Source organism: Lepidothrix coronata, unplaced genomic scaffold (genome assembly GCF_001604755.1).
Source record: "Lepidothrix coronata isolate B3197 unplaced genomic scaffold, Lepidothrix_coronata-1.0 Scaffold156, whole genome shotgun sequence".
Lineage (NCBI taxonomy): Eukaryota > Metazoa > Chordata > Aves > Passeriformes > Pipridae > Lepidothrix > Lepidothrix coronata.
Genome location: NW_016690336.1, coordinates 1176454 through 1188504, shown reverse-complemented (window position 1 = coordinate 1188504; position 12051 = coordinate 1176454). Strand labels below are relative to the sequence as shown.

The following is a 12051-nucleotide window of genomic DNA, read 5'->3' as shown; positions in this document are numbered from 1 at the left end:
TGGGCTGGAGCACTTGAGGTCATCCCAGCCCTGTGTGCCTCAGTTTCCCCTTGCTAAGGGGATTCTACTGGATCCAGGGTGAGTTTTCCTCACCTGGAGCACCCCATCCCTGCTCTGACCCCCTGGTGCAAACACAGCGCAGTGGGTTCATCCCATCCCCAAAAAACACCTGCAAAGGGTCCCACTGGCTCAGCCCTACACTAATCCACCAAAACCTCTTTGGCAATGTGACTGGAGACAACCTGCTCCCGGCTGATCCCGTGGTGCTCCCTGATCCGAGGGGTATGAGGGAGCTCCTGGTTCACTGCACGGTGCTGCTGCCCCTGGAAATTCCCCAGCATGGAGCTGGCAGTGCCTTGCCTGGCACCCCAGGCACCTGCCTGAGCATCCTCAGACATGCCCACATCCCAGGGATCCCGATGTGACCCCCTGCTCCAGCCCCACTCCTTGGCCCCGAGCGCTGGAGTCACCAGATCCCCCTAGATCCCTGCAGGATCGAGACCCCTGCCCTGCACGTGGTGTTGCAGGGGGAGGGCCGATCCTGCCCTTTGGGATGATCCATCACCCGGGAAGGGTTCCAAGCAGCGGCCCCCGCGAGCCCTGCCCGGCTCTGCCATTCCCAGACCTTTCCCAAACCTCTGTCCCCGCAGGAAGAACAACAAGGGGACCCTCCACCGGCTCCCACCCGCCTCCCACGCCGCCAGCCCGGCCGGGATTTATCATTAACTCGCCCTGAGGAATTTCAAGAGCGCGGAGCCAGCCCGGGAAGCGCTTTCGCTCCTCCTCGGACACCACGCGTGGAGCGAGTCCCCGCGCTGGCTTGTCCCCATGGTGGCTTGTCCCCACCGCCAGCTAAACCGGAGCGGTGCCCCAAAAACCCACTGGGGTGCAAGGTCTCGGTGCTGGGAGCTGCCAGCTGGATCCAGGGGGAGCTCAGAGGAGGGGGGGAAATAGCAGCTTCCCCCATCCTGATCACCCCACCTCCGTGCACCCCATCCCCGCTCCCACCCCAGCCCGCTGGAGAGGTCCCACCCCAAAAAATCACCTGCAAAGTGTCCCACCAGCTCAGCCCGCACTTAATCCACCAAAAAACCCTTCGCTCCCCTGCCTGGCCCCAAACAAAGACACCCGACGGAAGGGGGGAAGGAGAGGAAAGGAAAGATTCCCGGAAAAAAGCACCCACCGGGATTTACCTGGGCAGCCCAGGGGTCCGTCCTGCAGCTCCCCCATCCTTCGGCGAGCTCGAAATTCATTGTTTCGCTGCCCGGTATCCCGGGAAAAAAATTCCAAAATAATACCTGCGGAGAGCAACCTGCCGCTGGGCCGGGGCCAAGGGCTGCCCTCTGCTCGGTGGGATTGGCCACGGCGCCCGCGGGAGTTTAACTCTTTGTGCCCACCTCCGGCAGCGATTTTGGGGAGGGACGGCTCCGTCCGGCTCAGATTTGGGGATTTGGGGGGGTACTGATGGCTTGGTTTCGCTCAGATGGGCATTTTGGGGTCTCACAGCTGGGTTTTCCTGAAATAGGGATTTGGGGTCTGACTCTGCCTTTCTTATTTTCAAATGGGGATTTTGGGGTCTGGCGGCTTCTTTTGGTGCCCATAGGGGTCTGGGGATCTGAAAACTTGGTTTTGCTCAAACAGGGATTTTGGGGTCGAACTGCCTGTTTTTCTCCAAATGGGAATTTGGGGTCTGACAGCTTGGTTTTGCTCAGATGGGGATTTGGGGACCAGACAGCTGGGTTTTTTCAAATAGGGAATTTTTGAGGCCTGAATGATTGGTTTTGCTCAAATAAGGAATTTAGGGGCCCAAGGCATCCAACAGCTAAATTTTTTTGTGTGTGTGTGTTGTTTTTTTTTCAATTTTTATATTTTGTGGGGTTTTTTGTTGTTGGGGTTTTTTTTGTTTTGTTTTTGTTTGATTGTTTTTGGCGTTTTTGTGGGGTTTTTTTTGTTATTGTTTTTTTGTGGGTTTTTTTTTGTTTTGTTTTGGTGGGGGTTTTTGTTTCTTTGTTTGGGTTTTGTTGTTATTTTGTTTTTTGTTTTTCAGATGAGGGCTTTAGGGTCTGATGGCTTCTTTTTGCTCAAATGGGTGTGTGGGAGTTTGGGTCTGATGACTTGTTTTGGCTCAAATGGGGATTTTGGGGTCCAACAGCTGGGTTTTCCCAAATAGAGATTTGGGGTCTCACTGCCTGCTTTTATTCAAATGGGGATTTTGGGGTCTAACGGCTTGGTTTTGCACAAATAGGGATTTGAGGGTCTGACAGCTTGTTTTTGCTCAAATTGGAAGTTTGGGGTCTGACAACTTGGCTTTTTCAAAGAAGGAATGGCTCAAACCATCTTGTTTCCCCTCAAATAGTTATTTTGGGGTCTTCCTAACAGAGGGGCAGAGAATTGGGTGAATAGGATGTTGTGTCCATAGAATCCCAGAATTGTTTGGGTTGGAAGGGACCTTAAAGATCATTTAGCTCCATCCATGGGGCCCATTTAGCCCATTCCATGGGTAGGGACACTTTTCACTACACCAGGTTGCTCCAAGCCCCATCCAGCCTGGATAAAAGCTGGACCTGGATTCTGCTCTCTCTGCTTTGCCATCCAACCCCCCCCCCCATTATTCAGAGCAGAGTGATACAGGATGGTCCAGAGCTCCTTCTCCTACTTTTCCAGCTGCCAGCGCTGAGAGCAATCAGGATTCCCATCGGGAGCCCTCTGGCCTCAGCACTTACATGGGATTATTTGCAGTGGTGAAGGGAGAGAAATAAAGCCACACAAAGCTGCCACTAATTTAGACTTATTTGCTCAAGTGAATTTTGTGTTGGCAGGATGTCTGTGGATCAAAGGAGTCACCGGTTGGAGCCTCACAAACAGCCTTGGCATCGGTGGGCAAACAGCAGCAAGAGCAGTAAAACACCAATAATGCTAAAAGAATCAACTATGGGTTATAGTGCATTTAAACCAGGGCAAAACACACTGCTGGGGTGCGTGGGGAAGGTGTAAATTATACCAGAATGGGTCCCTGTGGAGACTCAAACTCTTAATTTTGCCCTTTAACTCCAGAGGCAAAGAATTCCAAGAAACAGGCGGGTTTCTGCGTTGCCAGAAGATTCCCAGCGTGTGCACCTTGGAAGCAGCCAAGAACTGCTCCTGCAATAACCAGAGCTGATCCAGGAGCTTTGTCAGGATGTGGACCCTCCTCCCCAGTGGGATTTGGGGAAGCTGCCCAAGCAGGAGCCCTTGGATCACGGCATGGAGCTGCAGCAGGCCCAGGCTGGGCAGAGCTCACAGGAGACAGGCAGCTGGTTTAGGCTGTGCTCGTTCTCCCTTTGGGAGCTGAGTTATGTCTTAGTTCTTCCCACAGATGAATAAATCATGATAGGAGAGACTTTGGAGGATGCTGGAAACGCCGGGATAACCCGTGCTCCTGGCGCTCTCAGGCAAGTCATAAACTTTTGAACCCTGAACTCCCATTTCTAAGCCAGGTCTCCTGTCTCTGAGATGTGAACCTCTCCACCCTCCAGAGTCACCACCCCCAGAGTCCCTCCACCACCTCTGAGAGCCAGCAGAGACCCCCCAGTTGGCATCCAGCATCCCTTTATGCTGCATCCAGGGCATTGTGTTTCCCTGTCCCCATGGGCAGAACCACCAAGACCTGGTCTCACCCCTTTGGGGGGGTTTATCTGTCTGCACTGCCCTTTTTGGGTGGCCATGGTTGGACTGTGCACCCAGACCCAACCTCACGAGGTGACCTCCAGCCTGGGTTGGAGTTATCCCCCTGAAAATCCCCCTTCTACCTTGGGGAAGAGGCTTCAAACATCCACCTCTTGAGGAAAAGAAAAATAGACTCTATTAAACCCAAACTCTTTTTTCCCTGTATCCTTCTGTTTTCCTTTCCCTTTTCCTTGCAGAAGTGGCACACTTTGAGCAGCCCCCCCTGGCAGGGTGATCCCCTTTCTCTTGGAGCCATTTCATGTCAAGATCCCAAAGATCCCAGAGATCCCTGGACTGCAGCTGCAGAACTGGTTACATGTTTTCTGCCCTGAATCACAGAATCAGTTATGTTGGAAAAAAACCTCTGAGACCATCGAGTCCAACCTGTGTCCCATCCCCACCTTGTCTCCCAGCCCAGAGCACTGAGTGCCACATCCAGTCATTCCTTGGACACCTCCAGGGGTGGGGACTCCACCACCTCCCTGGGCAGCCCCTTCCATTGTCTGATCACCCTTTCTGTGAGGAATTTCTTCCTAATGTCCAATCTAAGCCTCTCCTGGTGCAGCTTTAGATTATAATCAGAGGAGAAAAACAGGCAGTGAGGCCTGAAGGAGCATCCCTGGCCCAGGACTTTCCCTGGGGAACACGAGCAGAAAGCATCAATCTGCTCAGGCATGTGGTGAAGTGGAGGAGGAGATGGAAATGGGAGCAGAGACATCGACTCCCTGCATCGGGATTTCTTCCTTTAAAGCTCTGGGGAGCAAGTTCTCAGTGCAAAACATCCCGATGTGAGCAAGAGCCTTCCTCCTTTCTCCACTCAGACTCCTTTATTTAGAGGGAAGATCATTTCCAAAGCCTTGAGGAGCAGAAAAAATTCCTAAATAAGGGTCACCTGGCTCCTGAACATACTGTGAGGTTGTGAGTGAGGTGGAGGCATCCCCATCCCGGGATGTCTTAGTGCCATGGCTGGGAAATGTCAAGGCCAGCCTGGTCTGGTGATGATGACAGTCCTGCTTGGGCTGTGAAGTTGGGCTGGAGGCCTCCAGAGCTTTCCAACCAGCATCACAACAGCATAAACCCAGCTCCAGACCTCAGCTGTGAACTGACTGTGCTTGGTAAGTGCTTGACATCCAAGAGCTTGAATGCTGAACCCAGAACTCCTGCAGCACCTCCTCACCAGGCTTTGTTTGAAGCTCTTCCCCACTGTCTGTTATTAGAGCAGAGATTTCCATGCTGATCTTCAGAGCAAGGGCCTGATCCTGCTTTCACTCAATGGGTGTCAAACATCCGAGGGTTTCCCTGTGTTCCTGCAGAGATGATGCTTTGTCTGATTTGATGTGGGTGCCCTGCAGGGATCACAGGGGCCACAGGGGAGGGGAGCATGGCTGTGCCATTCCAGAAAATCCAACCAAAGCTGATGAAATCCCCAAGCAAGCTCTGGGGATGAGCTCCCAGGAAAAGTGTCACAGAAAGGTGGACACTGAGTATTTATTTGGGCAAGAAGAAAAGGGGTTACATGATGCCACAAAACTTCTCAGTAGCTGGGGGTTCACCCACCCCAGCACTTGCACGGTGACATCCCACCACCGCACTGGGATGGAACTTCAGATGCTGAGAGAGGTTGCTCCTGCTCGTTAAGTGGAATAACTTGAGCCCATGGGAGGCCCCTCCACACCCACACAGAGCTGGGGGTGGGAGAGGACCTTCTCCAAGCTGCCACAGGGCATGGCAGGGGGTCCTGAGGCTGGGTTGGCACCACAAAGCTGGGCTGATGCCAGCTGCTGCACTGGGGGACCCTTTCTGTCTCCAATCCTTAACAGCTGCCTGCTCAGCTTGAGCCAACATGAACAAGCCAAAAGATTCTGGTTTAGTCATCCAGAGGGATGGTTTCCTATTCTGGAAAAAAACATCCCTGCTGGTATAAGCTGTCTCCTCCTGTATCCACACAGGGCAGACAAAGCCTCTCAGTGCTGGCAAACCACAGCCTGGTGCATGGTCCAGGTCTTCCCATAAATCAGGACAGGCTCCTGCATCTCCATGTGCAGCTGGTGAAAGCTCGGTGTGTGTGTGCTGGGGTGCTCTGGTGTGGTGGCTTGGCCATGGGATGTGGGTCAGGCCTATAAAAGGGTCTGTAAAAATCCCAAACCATGTGGCCTTCCTGCCCTGTGCCTCCAAGAGGGTCTGTAAAAGTCCCAAACCACACGGGCCTCCTGTCGTGTGCCTGCTCATTGTAACTGAAGAGATGAACATTAAATGACCATCTTCCTCCCTGCAGCTCACGAGAGGAACAGGGGAAGTGGGGTATGGTTCACCAGCCCCTCAGACCTCACAGCCCCTGTAGGGTTGGATGGAGATGTTTTTCTCTCACAGGAGATCAAACCATGTTAATGCCGGCCAAGACCTTCATCTAAAACTTAGGAATTGGAAAAAAAGTGTGTGAGGAAGCAGTGTTGTCCTTTCTTCCTGCTCTCCCTTCATGCCTTGGCTGGATGACCCCAAGAGAGGCAGGAATGGTGCCAATGCCAACGAGGTCTCCAGCGGCCAGTGGCCAATAATCCTTGGGGATGCCAGGTGTTACCAGGTTTCCCAACTAACTTCTAGAATCATGGAATAATAGATTCAGAATGGTTTGGGTTGGAAAGGACCTTAAAGACCATCCAGTTCCACCCCCTGCCATGGGCAGGGACAGCTTCCACTAGCCCAGGTTGCTCCAAGCCCTGTCCAACCTGGCCTTGGACACTTCCAGGGATCCAGGGTCAGCCACAGCTTCTCTGGATGACCTCTGCCATAGTCTCACCACCCTCACAGAGAAGAACTTTTTCCTCTGTCTAATCTAAATCTCTCATCTTTTAGTCTAAAGCCATTCCTTAAATGTCTTTTGGTGCTCATTCAGAATGAAGGAAATAAACCTCCCATTCACAGTCCAAAAGGATCAGGCCAAGTGTGGTAAAAATAACTTGGAGCAAACTAACTGGCAGCCAGGAGGGCTGGATTTCCACTGAAATCACCAGGTGTTCATGGATCCTGTTTGAAAGTGCCATTTCTGTCCATATCTGGAATTAGGGATTTGGCACAATACCCTTGGCTCAGGGTGGGAGGTTTTTTTTCAGGGAGGAACATCAGGCTCGATTCTCATCAGGTTTGTGTACACGTGATGTCCCATCCAGCTTCAGCCCCATCAAGGCCAACCTCTCGTCTGGGCAAGAGAGCAGAAGCAAGAGAATCCCAAAGTCCTGGGAAGAAGGAGCTTCTGGAGGGGCAGCAGAAGACCAAGCAGGGAGCCTGGAGCACCTCTGTGGTGGCTGCGAAGCCTCTGTGTAGGACCCAAGGTCTACACTCCATTTCCAGCTCCCAAGGACCCAGCTGACACAGTCCCTGTATTGGATCCCTCCCACAGAGAGGGCTGAGGCTGACTGGAGGTGGGTGTGGGCTGAAATTCCATCTGAATCCATGACCAGCTGATGGCCCTGAGCTCCGGGAATTTGCAGTTAATAAATGGCCTGAGTGCTATAAACAATCCCCCAGCCACTGCCTTCCCCATGGCTTCTTTGTCCTCTGAGGAATGCGGGTATTCCCTGCCCGGAAGACAAATTCCTTTGCAGTCACTGGCACTGAACCGTGTCTGGAAACCAGTTTCCCCAGTGGATGAGCCAGTGGTTTTGTCTCCAGTCCTGCTCCAGCCACCAGCTCTCTCACTTCCTTTTCTTTAGAATGGCCAATTCCCCCTTCCCCAGCTCTCTAAACTCTGCTTCCCAGCCACTGAAGGATTCAGGCTTGTTCATCTCCAGGCTCATCCTCCTCAATCCATGCACTGGCTCGGATGCCATGGGGAGAAAATGAGAAGGAAAGGTCTTCATGACCTAGATTTGCAATTTTGGTGGTGACAGGATGGCCCAGAACTAGGAGACACCTCTCTCCTGGGAAGGACCCAGATTTGACCAGGAAGAGGGATGGAAGAGGGTAGGACCAGCAGGGTGCTCAGCCATGAGTGCTGCAGGTACAGGGTGATGCCTCCAGGATACTTATCAACCTTTATTCCTGAATGTTTGTGGTCAAGGCAGGATTTACTGGTCATGCCAGGGGATTGTGTCCCCTCTGACCGGCACTGGTGGTGGAGAAAGCCTATGTCCTGGAGATATCCATGGCTCTGACCTCTGTGGGCTGTCCAGCCACAGGAGAAAGGCAATGGGACAGAGGGAATTTGGAGCAACAAAATGGACAAAAGTCAGAAAGGATCCACAGGCAAAAATCACTGTGGTTTAGGCAAAAATCACTCTGACTTGGAAGCATTTTTGGCTGGAGACCTTTGACCATGCTGTGATTTCACCCTGTCAGGAGTGACTTTGTGGGTCACCTGGGAGATCCTCCTGCACCCTGGAGCAAACCTGTGGAGCAAGGGTGTCCCACCAAGCCTTCATCCTGCCATGACAAACCAGCTTTCCTCGGTGGCTCCCTGGCAGCCTGGGCATCCCCCAGCCCCTCCTGGGGAGGGATCAGGGGACTGTCCATGCAGGTGCTGCTCCAGAGTGGGAGGACAGAGCAGATGGCCGAGGATGCTGATGTCTGCTGACAAGCCACAGCAGATGCCAGGGGAGACCTGGCTCCAACGTGACCCCCTTCCTGTCCATCAGGTGAAGAGGGGCCTTCTCCCAGCCCTGCTGAAGCCAACTCAGCAGATTCCAAGCCATTAACTCCTTTTGCTCCCTCACTGAGGGATGACAGACTGGGAAACCCAGGGATGGGTTTTCCACAGAACTGCCCTTCTGGAAGCCTGTGGACCTCACCCCATTGCCTTTGGGATGAGCCACAGAGAGCTGAGGGTGAAAAACAAAAAGAAGGACTTTGAGGGGAGAGTAGGGGACGGGCCAGGGAGGGAAAATTTCCATATCTGCATAATGAAGCTGATTACATAAGGGCATCTTGCGTCATCTGCGGCTGCATCTCCGGAGCAGTAATTACATCTGCACCACACATCTAAAGGAAATATTACCACATTCCCTTCCAAAATCTATATTTAGCTCTCCCAAGATGTGTGCCAGGGGCTTTATCATTCCGTGTACATTGGCTACAGAGCCAGACAACGGGCACATGGAGGGTTTTTTGTTTGTTTTTTTTTTTATTTGCCAGCTAGGAAAATATCTGGAGTTTGGTGTGGCAGCTGCCCCGAGTCCCCCTGGAAGGGTGGCTCCGAGGTTTTGAAGTGGTGAGTGAAGAGTGGAATATTTTCCTGGCCTCCCTCGGTGCCTGCCAGGCCGTGGGGGTCCAACAGGAGGGCAGGAATGGCAAAGCCAGGGCTTGGCTTTCCCTCCTCCTTCAAATGCTCTTTGATTTCTGCCCTAGTGCTCTGAGCCCTGGGAAACCTTTTTTCCCCTCACTGAATAAATGACCTGATTTGCAGGGAGGGGTGGCTCTCACGGGTTCCTGGGCTCTCTGCTCCGTCACAGGTGTGAAACAAACCCTTTTGCTTTGCCCAGCTTTGGACTTCAGAACCATCTTTGGGCTTTGAACGCTTCTCCCATCCCTCCTGATCCTCTGAAAAAGGAAAAAAAAGGTGCTTTGAAACAGAAAGAGAGGTTGCAAACCCCTTGGTTTGATGGAGGGCTTTTCATGTGGAGCTGGAGATGGGACAAGCTTTAGGGCAGGGCTGCAGGATGAATGAAGCATAGATTTGGTTTTCTCTTATTTTCCATTTGCTCATCACCACCCTGAAAGCACTGGAAAGCACCAGCAGCTCCGATGCAAAGAAAACAGTGAGGAAATACATCCACATCTCCTCCAAAGAAACTCCTCCAGCAACAACTTCTGGTGGGAAGTGGGGCTGTGCATGGCCAGGAGTGTGGGACTGAGCACCAACATCCCAAGGGCTTGGTGAGAAAATGATTCTGGTTGGGTTGTGTGTGTGAGTGTGTGTGTGTGTGTGTGTGTGTCCAGCTTGGATGAACCATCCTCAGGTGGAAAAACGCCCTCTCCATCCTGGACTCGTAGAGAGGGGTGACAAATCCTCCCTGTTTCTCAGTTCTGCATTATTTCCACCTGGAAGACACAGAGAACTGGAGGATGGAGAAAGGGGAGGATGACAAAGCTCAGCAGAGCTGTGATCGGGGTCAGATCTAATGAAAACCGTGAGCTGCCCTGTAATGACTGAATAAACAACCCAGAGGACGTGAGGTGAGACCTGCCCAGAAAAAAAGACCATTTTACTCCTGTTTACAACCACTCCCAGGAGCTGCAGGATCTGTCAGTGATCAGGAATGGTCTTTACAGGAAAGGAAAACCCAGAGGATCAGACAGCACATGCACAATCAATCCATGATGTCTCTGATGACCTATCCAGCCCAAACCTTTTTCCACTGCCCTGGTGTCCTCTTGTGCTTTACCTACAGCACCCTATGGCTGATATAAAACCTTTCTCCATTGCCCCAGTCAGCCTGAAGATGACCATCATCTGTCAAAATCATGGAATCACAGAATGGTTTGGGTTGGAAGGGACCTTAAAGCTCTTGCCACGGGCAGGGACACCTTCCACTAGACCAGATTGCTCCAACCTGGCCTTGGACACTTCCAGGGATCCAGGGGCAGCCACAGCTTCTCTGGGCAACCCATGCCAGGGCCTCCCCACCCTCAGGGGCAAAATTCCTTTCCAGTATCCCATCTAACCCTACCCTCTGGCAGTTTAAAGCCACTCCCTTGTCCTGTCACTCCAGGCCCTTGTCCAAAATCCCTCTCCAGTTCTCTTGGAGTCCCTTTAGGCGCTGGAAGGTGCTGGAAAGTGTCTCTGGAGCAATCATCCTGTCCCTTAATGGAAAATTTTCCTCTCTCCCATTACAGGCTTTGTGACTTTTATTGCTCACCTGAGCTTTGCAGAGCAGATTATGGACTGATGGTTTACCCCAAAACATACAAAGGGTTGTGTTCTGTGCCTGCACCTCCCAGGATAAAAACCTGCTGGCATTTCCCTCCTGCCCTAACCCTGCTTCCAGCTGGTTTTCCCTGGCTCCCAGGGTGCTGCTTCCATCCCAGTGCTCCTGGGGAACACTTAGAAAACCCTTCCTCTTTTCCTACTCCAGCATTCCTACTGATGCTGGAAGTGGGGGAAGATGGGGAATGACACCCCAATCACACAGCAACGGGCACATCTTTCTGTGTGGAAAGGAGAGAGGGGGAGAAAGATGGTGTGGGAGCAGGGAAAGAGGGAAAGCAATTCTGTAAATGATTTGCAGAAGAGAAAACAAACTCCTGGCTGGTTTACGTGGTTTCGTGGGGACCACAGAGGTGCTGGGTTAATGGTTGGATTTGGTGATCTTAGAGGTTTTTTTCCAACCTTAACCATCCTGTGATTGTGTGCTTTCAAAGGAATGCAGCAATTCCTAGTTCAGGCTCTAGGAAGGATGAGGAGGAATGGCCAAGAGCTTGGACCCAGCTCATCTGGTCTAAGCTGACCATGCCCATTCAGTCCCTGGCTCACCATCAGCCAGGAGAGGAGAGCAGATCTACCAGGTCAGGATAACACTGACCAAGCCCAAATTCTGTCTCCCAGTGGTGACCAAAAGCCAAAGGCAAAGCAGAAAGAAGAGTCACCTGTCCCCCACACAAAGCTGCTTTCTTTCCTTCACCACCCCTTGGGCCTCAGGCCCCTTTCACAGAATCACAGAGTGGTTTGGGTTGAAAGGGACCTTAAAGACCATCTAGTTTTAGTTGCTGATAACCAGATCAGTGGGAACCAGCCCATGAGGCCCCACTACATTTATTCTGGGCTTGTGCTGGAGTAGACATGTAGAGTCAGGCACTGCAAATCTTCTCATGGCCAGGATCAAGTCCCAAATGCCTCTTCTTCTGCTCCTGCCTCAACAGCAGGCAGCAAGGATGCCTTCTCCAAACTCACCGATGCCCTTGATACCCACAAATGTCTTTTGGATGAGGATTGAACACTGGATTTTCATTTATAGGATGTTTTTCCTGTCTTATCTATATCCCAAACCCCATGAGCATCTTCTCCAGAGCTACAGATGCTCAGATCAAGCTCATTTCTCTCCCTCAGAGGAGCGTGGTGTGTGATCCTCCATGTCCCACGAACACCTCACCCCTTCTCATGGTCCCCAAAACTCCAAACACATTTTAGGAGAAACCTTTAACCCCTGTCTAGCTGGTGTTTCCACATGTTGAGATCCCTTGTTATTACATTGGGAGATTATTCTCTCTGAAAGTGATGATTTTAAGGAGCCTTATGCACAGACCTTCTCAGACATTCCTTTCCCAGGCTGGCGATTTTGAGCCTAGGGAGCTGTTCTCCATAAAACCCATAAAACCCTACAAATCCCTTTCCTCTGCATCCTTTGCAATCCTATA

The 12051-nt window shown here is 51.9% G+C and overlaps 1 protein-coding gene across 4 annotated transcripts in view; it reads right to left on the bottom strand.

Moving 5' to 3' along the window:
* Positions 1-12051, bottom strand: part of LZTS3 (leucine zipper tumor suppressor family member 3) — a 51555-nt gene that overhangs the window by 22569 nt on the left and 16935 nt on the right. For 2 of the 4 annotated variants that reach the window (XM_017829002.1, XM_017829007.1), the window contains exon 1: positions 1194-1781. The exons of 1 other annotated variant lie outside the window; for it this stretch is intronic. The gene's annotated coding sequence lies outside the window, so the exon portion shown is untranslated. Of the gene's footprint in view, positions 1-1183; positions 1782-12051 lie in introns of those variants that run through there. One more of the 4 variants, XM_017829003.1, reaches the window with a different exon arrangement.